Genomic DNA, 13,141 nt, shown 5'->3' with positions numbered 1-13,141 from the left:
GACCGGAAGCGTGCCGTTTATTGTTCAATTGTTGTAAATCCTTTGTAAAAAAGGTTCGGCAAACCTTTAACAATGCATTTACAACATTTGAACAATATACAGCCCCCTCAGGGTCTGGACTTTAAATTGATTACTAACCAAATTAAATTAAATTGTACAATAGAAAATGATCAGTAGATCAGTAGCTATTAAAATTGAAATAAGATGTATTGTGAACATAATTTCGTAATAATAAAAAGCATTTAAAAATCAAATTCTATGCATATGTACGTATGTATGTATGTATATTAAAATTCTTGGGAGAGAAGTTGTCTTTTGGACCAAATATATACATACATACCAAGAAGGACCAACAGGTAAATTCCAATGCGCCTTCTTGGTCAATTACAAACAATGTAGCATTTTTATTAAGTCGCTGAATTACGATACACTGAAAAACTCGAAATTAACGAGACATCTATGAATTTTGTACATAAATCATACTCAAGTAGTGGTGACATAGTAGGTAGGATAGGTTTTTAGCCAATTTAATGGAGGAACTGTTTCAACAATGAGATTGGCAAACTCTGATAGGAAACAAATATATGATGAACAATGATTTTATTAGCAAGAATGTCTTTTCATGTTATGATAAGTTGCATTTTTAATTATTGATTTTCCACACATGTATATACATATATGAGCCGTTATATTTGGATGCGGCTTAAGTCCAGTTTTCTTAATTTCGAAAAATATTTCGTAAAATATTAAATACAAATTTATTCTGCTTTTCCGAGATTCTGGACTGTCAAATTAAAATAAGTCAACAATTTATGAATTAAGTCATTCAGAAATAGTGTTTTTGGAACGGAAATTTAGGGTTCCGCCACTTTCAAATATAACGACTTACATATTACTTTTAATTTTATTATCAGTAAATAAACATTTACAAAATTAATTTTTGTATCAATATTATTATCTATTTAACTATCGGAACATCCTCTTTAATTTGAAAATACAATTTAATCTAAACATGTAATATGAGTAGATTATATTTAATATTCTAGAATTCGATAAGCTCAATGAAAATCTTATCTAAACGTATAATTTAGATTGTATTTAATTTTAATTTTTCAATAATGTAAGTATTTGTCAATGATAGAGTATGACAAATAAACATATTTATAATAATAAAAAATTCAAGATTACGAATTATTTATAAATAGGGTGATCATACGTCTCGTTTTGGCCCGGCAGTCCGGTTTTTACGTGTTTTCCGTTCGTCCCGTCGTTTTCGAAAAATTGAAAGAAATTTTTAAATTATTCGATGTTTAAATTATTCGTTATTTATTTTTTTATTACCATATTTTTTCCTGTTTTTCCTAATCAATTTATTTCCGAAAAACAAATATTATTATATTAATATGTATGTATGTAAATTTACATACAATATATTTATATATACATATGTACATGTTTTTGGAAAAAAAATGGCCCTGAAAAACGTCAATAGGCGTTGTATTTTGAGCATGTACAATGTAAACTAAAATATTACCCGCTAAGCCAGGTAACATTGAAAAAAATATGCATTGAGCATGGGTCGTGTAATCCGTGTCCATTCATTTGTCAATGTATATACCGGAATTTCTGAATTTAAACCATAGCAGAATTAATTAGCCGATGGAAATTTTAGATTGTGGCTTGGCATTTAGATTGCGAGCATTACATCTTAACAACAATGAAGAATTAATACGTCCTTTGTTTATTATATACTAGTGGTTTTACCCGGCTTCGCTCAGTTTGCAATATAAACCGCATAAACAAATGGCTATCTAATCTATATATCAAAAACCTAATAGTAAACATTCATTTATTTTTTTATTAAATTTATTTGAATCGGAAAAAAAATAAAATTCAACGATATCAATATGGGCGGCATTGAAACTTTGATTTTTTTGGTCTCTTTCGAAATTATATATTATGTAGATGCAAGCAGTGGCGGACTGGTAATACAATCGACATTGCCTGATGGCAAGTGGGCCCCGCTATATTAAAATTAAATAACTTTTTAACTATTTCATTTTACGTGTGTAAAAATTTACAGGATATTGCACTTTGGACAACTAATATATTTAACAACTTATTTGCACAACTAACAACTGCTTTTACAGCCCAAGGATCGGTTTTATTTAACTTTTTTTATTAGGCTCGAAATGTAAGTTTCAACATTTGCGTGGGCCCTTTTGCCGGGCCCATTTCCAACCTCTAGATTATGTTTATACCTATGTAACAACTACCTACTGCAATAAAAATAGGAATAAACAAATTTCCGTGAATAATATAAACTGAATTGCTTAAAACAATTTTGATAGGACGATTCATCATCAACCAGCGATTAAAATTTACTTCATACTTTCAAAATAACATTTCATTATACTTCGACAATATAGTAAGATTTAAATACACAATTTTAAACAGTTTCCGTATATAAAATCTATTCCTAATCTATACACATCCATGAATACAGAAATATATGAAAGGGCCCTTTCCCCAAGAGCCCGCCCGATTTTCGATTAACACATTGTATGCGGGAAACGGAGATTACAGTCTTTAGCGAATTGTTGCTTGACAGCGGGAGACGTTTATCTCCGTTTTTTACCCTTGCTTTCCAACTGTGATTTCCGTGGACAGGGGTAGATAACTAAGCTTTTTTTATACAAAAAAAATTGAAAAATGAAAAAACATTTCCATCATCTTTGGGCTATAAATGATTGCAAATCTTCGGCCGTTGTGTGTTTCGAAATTGTGTGTGAATACAGTAGAATATCGTGACGACTTTTAAGAAATAATGACAAGATTATTTTTCGCTCGTAAGCAGCGAAATTATAATATTTCTCTGGTTGTAAATGCATATCGTCGTAATTCAAAACATTGTTGTAATACAAAACATCAACGATGATCTAATTTTAGCCCAATCTCGCTCTTTAGCTTAATTTTGATATTTAATTTCATTTTTTTAATTTAATTTTTATTTCGATATTTTGTACGCTACTGGTTTTAAAAGTTGGCCTGTGAGTTGGTTTGGTGCGTACGCAGTATTAGGAGAGCTACCATTTCCGGTCAACTAAAAAATTTACGTCGTGTCGATAAGAATTTCAGTAACCGATACTAAGTTTCAGTTCGATAGGACTAACGCTGTTCAAAAAATCCCCAAATAACACACAGACACACACACACATACACACACATTTTTTTGTAGATCATGAAAACGTGATCAGTGATCGATTGTGAGTTCGAATCAGTCAAAATCTCGAGTTCGAATTTTCACATGATCCCGAAACTTCATCTATTGTTACTACGTACATAGATAAAGTAAAAATACGGAATGGTATCGATATTTGATACTTTCATTTATTACACATACATATGTATGTACATATATATGTATATATCGTTAGATTCCATGAGTATTTGTGCTCGAAGACTTCACACGAGCCATTTCGAAAATACGTCTAGATATTCGTTTAAGGCGAAGTTAGTTCGCTCTCTATCGTTAACCAATTTATGTACAGTTTGTTAACAAATTTTACATTCCACATAAAGGGCTATATAATTCGATCACACAATCAATTTCACAAAGACCATGCGCAAAGTTCACCTTAAACTTTCAATAATATTCCACGTGTATGCGTACAGGTGATGTACATAAATACGTAGTTAATGTTTGGGATTTGCAGTTTTTGCCAAAACGGGAGAAAATGACGTCTCAATGACGCAAAATAGTAGCTAGGAACCTTTTTCCACCATGTTCATATAGAAAACGGAGAGCCGTATTGTTTTTGCTGTGATTTTTCCAGCGTATTGTCACTTTTGTTGGGAAGCTTTACGGTTAAAGGTTCGTTTATACCAGCAGAGCTCAAGCCGGAAACTGCACGTAAACATCAGTACGAAAAATATTCTTTAGTACATTCTATATTTATTTATTTATTTAATATACAAGTATACCACAGTGTGGATACATTCCAGTGGTGTGCCGTGAAATTATAACTGATAGAATTTCATTCAACAGGTAGAATTAAATGACGTCATACTGAGTACCCTCGTATCCTGCTCGCGCACACGTAAGTAAGGCTAAGCGACAAAAACGGAGATTTTCACTGCACGCCACTGATACATTTATACATATGTATGTATGTATGTTTCGTAATGCGTATGTGATGTTTCCGAAACAACAGTAGCCGACACGATCTGTTCATATTATTTTATTTTTATTTTACATAGATATATGTATGTATACCGGGAAGGCCTAACAGGTAAACCCAATGCGCCTTCTTAGACATTGAATTACAAACATAACAGCATTTTTTTATTACATAAATCCCTGTTTTACTAGCGGCTGAAGAATATGAAATTAACAATTAATTAATTAATGAATTAATCCACAGAGACATCTATGGATTAAGACTTTTACATAATTTTTACATATTGTACATACATAAATCAAATTCAGATATTTTTGACTTAGCGGGTAGGATTGTTTTTGCCAATTTGATGGATGAACAATTGATGTCTCTGTGGATGATGAAATCAGATAAATTGGCAAACTTTGAAAGGAAACGACCGACCTGGAGTCACAGATATTCAATTCTGACCGGCAGTATTAAAGATTAGCACGGGATTGAACCTGGTAGCCTATCGGTGCTAAACACAAACGCAATCACCGAGCTATACTGCTGGCTCGGTGGTTGCATTTATTATATAAAGTATCAAGCAGAACCGTTTTTCTATGGCCACTGTAAAAATATTCACGCATGGCGTGACGTTATACTGGCGAGTGCACCCGTACTAACGAAATTGTTAAACTTCGTATTGAGATAATATTCACTGAATGATACAGCGCATGCAATATTGCGCTCTGTAATGTACATATGTATATGTAAGCCGATTTTGCATTGCACTCGTCCAGAACAAATTTGAAAGTGTCGAAAACGGGTAGTGCTGTATAGTATGAATAGAAGTCTTTTCCATGCAGTGTTGTGCAGTGCTGGATAATTAATGTAGGTTAAGACTTAGGGTAAAGCTAGGGTTGCCAGGCGTCCCGATTAATCGGGATTGTCACCAGTTTTAAACATCGTGTCCCAGTGTCCCGAACGAACTTTTCGGGACACCCAAAAGTCCCAGTTTTTAAATATTCCTATTATGCATAAATAATTTCAAAGGGATAAATTGTTGGATTTAATAAAGAAGAAGCAAAGATTTATGAAACATTGACAGATTATTTGAAACAATGGACAATACCATTAAAACAATATTCTGTGTTTTCCTGGATGAGCTTGTAAAAAATACCAGAATGGTCACATATTAAAAAAAAACAGTTGAATATTTAAATACGAAAAATATTATAACAAATGACATGATTTGTTGCATTAAAAATATAATAAAAAGAAAATTACAATCTCCAAATTGGAATGGCAAAATAGCTGCAGAAAAATGGTTAGTTATATTTTCGCAAATAAAAATGGAATTTCCCGAACAATATATAGATTTATATCGGATGTGCGAGCATATTTTCTCCATACCAGGGCATAATGGTAACGTGGATAGAATATTATTGTTAACGAAGATTCAATAATGGACTGATGAAGAAATAGACTTTATATAGATAAGACATATCTATTTGCTCGATAAAAATTCTCTTAAGTCATAACAATTGCAATCAAAAATTTGATCATTAATTCAGCTTCTACGGTTTTTAATAACAATCTGTTTCTCTCCATTCTTCAGGCCGTAAATTGCATTCGAATGTGGAATTGAGAGTATGTGGGCCCCAATTTCATTCAAATTATTGCCAGCGGAATATGCGTTAAAAATATTAAATAATATATGATGCTTTACTCAAGCATAGCGTGAATCGAAAGTTGAACAATGTAATATTAAATAATGTAACTTTTACACGACATTATTATTGTATTTTACAATAATGAGCTTTAACTTTGAATAATATATACAAAGAATTGTAATGTGAAAGGATTTGACTGATTTCTATGATTTCTATGATCACGCTCTATGGTTTTTAATATGTAAGGATGAAGTTAAGTTACTTTAATAATATTATATGATCTTAAAATTGAAAAAACAAAAAAAAAATTGTTCGGAAAATGACGTAGCTAAATATCCTACGAGAAATTGAGACCAATCGTAATAAGAAATTCTTTTGTGTTTGTGGGTATTTATGTATGATCAACTAGTTAATAATTTGTAACAATGGAGGTAGTTGCTAACATTAACGTTTTCGACTAAACCACCTTAGAATAAATCAAATTAAAGGAAATTTAGTGCTGGTGTTTCTTTGACGACCTTACAGCAATGACGGTTCATAAAATACAACTATAGGACATTTAAAAACTGTCGATAAAGCTTAATTTTTTCGATTTCACAGGGATTTAATCATTAAAATTCTCAATCAATTATCAAATGTTAATAACTAGTGGTTTTACCCGGCTTTGCTCGGTATTTGTAATATAAACCGCTTAAACATGGCTAATGTGATAGTAAAAATTTATTTAATTTAAATTTATGTGTATATTCATTTGTTTTTTTTTTTTTATTAAATTAACGTCATGGATTCTCCCACCCAAACCTTACATACAAAGTCTCTTTTGAAATCATATTAGATAATCTGAATATTCTAGACTTCATAAGGGTAGACGTCCAAGCTGACGTCATAATACAGGGTTAATGACGTCACGGAGTCACTTAATGTTTTTATATTCTTTTGAAAATAGTGCGACATGTTCACGCACATAATTAATTAGACAAAACGCGACATAAAACGGGCATACTCCAGATTAACCGCGGCATTTTTAATCGTCGACCGTATATCGCGTGAGGGCTTCTGAACTTTTTATTGCACGGACGCGCAGCGCTTCTCAAACACATCGGTCGCAATAAATTACGAAAATTCGGAATGAGAAAAAAAAACGACAACGTAAAATCGTAAAACAAAATTATGTCGCTTTACGAGCGTGCCCTACACGAATATTCCATTTATGACGTTTGAAAAGCGCGCTTTTTGCTTCGTCTGAATTCGCACCCAGCGTCTCGCGAGGCACGCGCCTAAGTTTGAGAAATTAGCCATGAATGGGGAAGCAGCCGGTAGTAAAGGTGTTGAAGTGCTGAAAGTGACACAAAGCGTGTTTAACGCCTGTCGGAGCTCTCCTGGGGGCGTGAAAGCGAAACTTCACCTAAGACTCAAACCTGTCTGTCTGTCCGTCCGTCTTTATCCACACAAAAGTTTTTAAGTTGGAGAAAGAAACAAGCCGAGGTACATTTGCATCACAATATGCGGTTGATATTTGGCTAAATAGAACTGTAAGATGATGGTTTGGTGAATGAAAGGTGGCCATCCACGTAGAGATTTTTCTGCAGACAAGTGTCTCGCAGCATCACTGGCTACGACGTTTGTCGTAGCTAGAGATGCTAGGATAGACAAAAAGTCTTTTGTCAAAAAAAAAAAAAAACAAAAAACTATCACATCGAAAACACTAATTAAAACTGGTTTGAAATACACAATCTTGAATAAGATTGTGTATTTCAAAAACACTAGTGAATATAATTAGGCACACCTATCGTTTGGATTGTCTTTGAGAAATCGCCATGACAAATTGCCGATTTTTTTTCAGACAATTTTTTACATGGAAGGTTATATAAAGCCTGTTATCCAGGTGGTATGTCTGAATATATAATTGTGTGAGAGGCGAAAATGAAAAGTTTTCTAAATCTTGTGCATTCTTAATTTAAAATTTCCACTGAGAAATTTTAGTTCTGCCACCGGTAAATTAAGCCTCTTTGCCGAAATCCAAATATATGTATACTCTTTATATGCATACATATACTATGTACATATATATGCTACTGTCGTGCCCGTTGATATTTCAATTTGTGGTTGGTTTTGGAAAGGAATTGATGCATGCACCACGCTCGAGGCTATTGTCGCTGACATTTTCAATGTACACCGTCAATTCGCATTTATATTATGTATAAAAATATATAAAACTAAAACTATATAAAAATCTGTTCATTATTTAATTGAAATATTTATCACTGCCCTCATTCATTACCCCCACCTGAACGTATATACATACATACCTTCGTGTATTGTGTTCTTGAAAGTCAGTGGTCACTTTTGATAATTGTCATATTTATATTTTGAAGTGTCCCTGAAAAAAACATACAAATGTACATTCCTTCCGTTTATAATAAAATTCATAGTGAATATTTATATAATATAATAGTATATACCTGAAAAAGGTTTCAAAAAACGGGTAAACGGACAATTTCGCACATTGTGATCTCGCACACGACAATCGTTGCCCCAAAAATCTCGAATACGGAATATCTGGCACTCGATTCTCGTTAGCGTTAGTTCGCGTGGGTGACTTTCAGTGGGTTGAATTTTCGAGTGTCAGATATTCCGTGTTCGAGATTTTCATGAGATGTGCGAGATCGCTTTGTGCGGAATTGTCACCGAACCATATTATAAATGTGTTCGTAATAGGCTGAATTAATTTACTGCTTGACCAAATCATTAAGTTTTTGATTAAGTTAAACATAATACCTAATTTTATAGTTAATTATATAGTTATACTCAATGTTCAAGTATAAATAATAGCGCTATACAATATATATTTAAAAATGTGTAATTTTATGATTTTTTATTTAACTGTGTATCATTTTCATTTTTTGAATACTATTATATAAAACTTAGCTTCGCTTTGATATTCATAACATTCATTTGTTTTTTTAGTAAATTTATTTGAATATATAATGACAGCCAATCAGAAACGAATCACACACTTTGGGCTTTGTTTTTGTATATATGTACATACATATGTAAGATAAGATACAGATTTCAATTAAATTTTTAGCACTGATTTTTCCAAATACATAGTGTTTACTGAAATATACATAATACTTCGGGAGCACTTCTGCCACCTGTGATGGGATATTCAAATTTGTAATTCATACAAGATTCATCGCAACAAATAAATCGTTGGTATTTTCGAGGCTTTCCATAAATTTTCCGGAAGAGGAAGTGAACAGACCAACGATTTGAGCTAAAAATATATTTTTATTAAATATGTAAATCTTTTGAGTAAACCCGTTGGCTTACTTATTCATATATTCAATTGAATGTACGTACTTTGATATTGATCTGTATTAGTCTAGAAACAATTAATGTTTGATCATACATGTAGGTACATACATATGTAAGTAGGTTTTCGAGGAAAACCCACACGAATGGTTAGATTATTATGATTTTCGCGATACATATTTATCAAGCATTGACGTACATTTAATATTCCGTTAGTATAATAGTATTAAACCAACAGATAAATCCGAGTCGAGCTATTGCGGAGTGCAGATATATAATTACATATGTACATATATTGGAAAATGTAATAATATATTCTTAGAAAAATATAGATATAGGATTAATCCCCCAAATAAAACGTATTAATAAAACCTTTCACACTATTTGTCAATCGGTTGTATATTAAATTCTGTCAAGATTATCATACTAATAGATTAGGCTTAGGGTGGAGAAGTACAGGTATGTTAGAAAAGTTTATCAATGAGTTCTAAGAATCATATCGGTATTGTAGTAAGTTGATAAATCAAACATTTAAGCTGTGAATGTATTGGACCGGAAACGTGACAAAGCAAATTTCTCGGAAGCTGACTAATCGTCGTGTACATACATATACGCATGTTATAATTAGCAACTACCTGTTTTTGCGTGATCGACATTATTTCAGTACAATAAAAAGCAAATGTCACGTGACAATTCGGTCATTAGCAAATACATATTTATGTACAGTTTCACAACAGGAATTACGGCCGATTAAAACCTTTATAATCGGAATAATCTAAACTATGCACGCATGTCAGTCAATGGTTATCTTTATGTCAGGTGCTTTTAGATCTATATATATCTGATATATGTAAGTAAATATAGTATTTCATCATCGTGAATATTTCACACATTAAAAGCGTGATTCGTCATAGTCTCGAAATAGCGAGCATCGTCTATAATTCGTCTTTTATCTTAATACACCTTGTTATTGTAATGAAATATACTAATTTAAAAGACGCAATTTGGTTTGGCAGGAAAATTATGTGTTTCGTTAATTAGTGTTTTGACATATTATATTTCGTACGAAACAAACGCCAAACAATAACAAAGAATGTTATCGATTAGTTTTACTGATATAATAATTTTGGTTCATGTTCTAAATATATGTACATATGTAATTAAACTCATACTGTATCTGTTCAACTTTGTAATCATCATTTTGAATGAAAGTCTTTGTCTTCGATACTTTTTACTACAATAATTTTTTTAGCGGTCAAAACAAAATACATAGACGATGAAACTTGTTTATAGACTCGAGTAGAGTGAAAAGCGAATATGGTATTAAAAAAGGTTTTTCCTGTCTTTTCATAGATTCGAAATGAGATAATTGTAAAGAGTCGTACATACAAGTATATATGTATATATAATTTTAAATATCTAGTATCTATGTACATATTTTTGAATCTTGATATTGGAAAAAAATTTAAAAAGATAAAAAAAATATATTGAAAATATCAAATTTTGGAAGAGACAAATACATGATACTGTGAACAGATAATACATATAATAGACAAGAATAATACACATTTTATACAAACATACATACATATATAAAAAAAACACTTCATTTTATTTAACAAACATTCACATGCTACCCAAAATATTTAAAGAAACAAAAGAGAAAGAAGGAAATAAAAAAAAATGAAAAATTATATACAGGATGTTATGAAGCTAAGTGCAAAGCCTTAAAGGGTTGATGGCTCATATAATTTAGAACATTTTGAGCCAAACATATTTCAGTACAGAGTCTTATGGTTTTAATTAAATTTAATTTTTAAAGATTTTTAGTTTTTGAATACAATTATCTCCCAAACCGCTAACTGAATCGGATTGAAATTTTTTTACATGTATTAGAAATAATAATCTTTATAACTTTATATTTTTTAAATATTTTTGTCTGAACCGGAAGTAGTACTTTTACTCTAGAGAATCGAGGTTTTTATTGTTTTTCTCAGAAACCTTTTGATTTATTGAACTGAAATTTCATATCTAGAAGTTTCAGCATAATAACAAGTTATGTATAAAATTTGGTAAGCATCCCTCAACCGGAAGTGGCAGTTTACTAATACTAATGGCTAAGACAGCATTTTCGATACAAATTGAGCGCAAATGTATGGAAACTTGCACTAGACAAAAGTTTAAGTAAATTTAAACTTGCACAAGACAACTTAAAGTAAAATTATTTATTTTTTATGTTCAAATGCCGATTTATAATGCATGCTGGAGTCCTTCGTAATTTTGGGTTTCATGTCTTCTTGTATTTTATATAACAACTAGCGATTTACCCGGCTTCGCTCGGTATTTGTAATATAAACCGCTTAAACATGGCTAATCTAATAGTAAACATTTTATTAAATTTATTTTAATTGTTTTATTTTATTTAAATTTATTTGAATATTCATTTGTTCTTTTATTAAATTTAACGTCACGGATTTTACCACCCAAACCGTACATGGTTACATTAAACCTTACATACAAAGTCTCTTTTGAAATTATATATTAGATTATTGTAGTATTCTTTATGTAGTATGCCTTTTGTGTATTGAATGAATTAAATACATACATACATATGTAGCTATAGTTGTGTTTTAAGCTGTTTGAAAATTTTGATTATTTGAGTGAAATATAATTCCTGCAATATAGATAAGCAAATGGGTTAATATAATATTTATGTGATAAAAAAATCGAAGATGATTAATATAATACATATATTAATTATCTATAACCACAGGAATAAATAAGTAATATGTCAACATAATAAATATGTATATAAATAGTGTAAGCTCGGTGTCATAAAGTTTGGTACTTAAATTTGGTTAAGTCGAAAGATAAAAAAGGGTGCATGGTAAACGGTACATACTCACGTACATACTCACTTAATTTGCGCGAGCAGGATATAACAGTAACAAGAGGAACAGGCTTTTCCTCCCGTATTCTGCGCGCGCACATTAATACGGGAGGAAAAGCCTGTTCCTCTTGATCCCGTTGTATCCTGCTCGCGCAAATTAAGTGAGAATGCACGACGGGGGGAGAGAGAGTCTTGCCGCATGCCACTGATATATTTACTAACCGTTTTTCATATGTATGCATGATAAACGAATATTTTCGACTTTTTCACGGTCACCCGTATCGAATGTATTGGGAATATATACATACATACATACATATATTGCGGAATTTTTCGTATATGTATTTATGACTTTTTTATATTTGATACACACGGCGGCCGCGGGGGCGCCGGTGAGGTACCCCCTCGGTACGGCAGCCTAGGGGCGGCAACCTCGATTACTGTTTTAGTTCCGATCACTGTTTCAGCTCCGGATCCGGATTCCTGTTTCAGTTCTGGATCCGGATTCTTGTTTCGGATTCCTGTTTCAATTCCGGATCTGGTTTCCTATTTTTGTTCCGGATCCCGATTACTGTTTCAGTTCCGCATCCCGATTCCTTTTTAAGTTCTGGATCCTGATTCTTTTTTCATTCCCGGTTCTGGATACCTTTCTGTTTCGGATACGGACTCTATTTTCAGTTCCATTGAAATTTCAAGGGGCACCCGTTGAAATTTCAAGGGGCACAACACTAGTTACAAACAATTTTTATATATAGATAGTGATGTTAACATCCGAAAGTCTGTTTTGTATCAAATCGTCAGACACGAAGCCGCCTGAAAATACGATAGAGCGAATTTTCAGGAATTCAGGAGTTAATGCATCAAATTATTTTGATACACCGAATCGAAGTTTTGGATATACGCAACATTCTACTTTGAGATAAGATAACAAATAATAACAAGTTTCAAATTAATAAATGACATGTGTATGTACACAAGCGTGTGATATACCGATCGCATGATGTGAAATACAGGTAAAAAAACTATTTTGAGTCGACACTTAAAATCAGATGGTAGAGAAGCTTCCCGAAGAAAATTCCTGTTGCGTTGGTAGGAATCAAAATTTTCAAATTGATTTT

This window comes from Arctopsyche grandis, chromosome 4 (assembly GCF_051622035.1).
Source record: "Arctopsyche grandis isolate Sample6627 chromosome 4, ASM5162203v2, whole genome shotgun sequence".
Taxonomy (NCBI): domain Eukaryota; kingdom Metazoa; phylum Arthropoda; class Insecta; order Trichoptera; family Hydropsychidae; genus Arctopsyche; species Arctopsyche grandis.
This window is presented reverse-complemented; position numbering follows the sequence as displayed.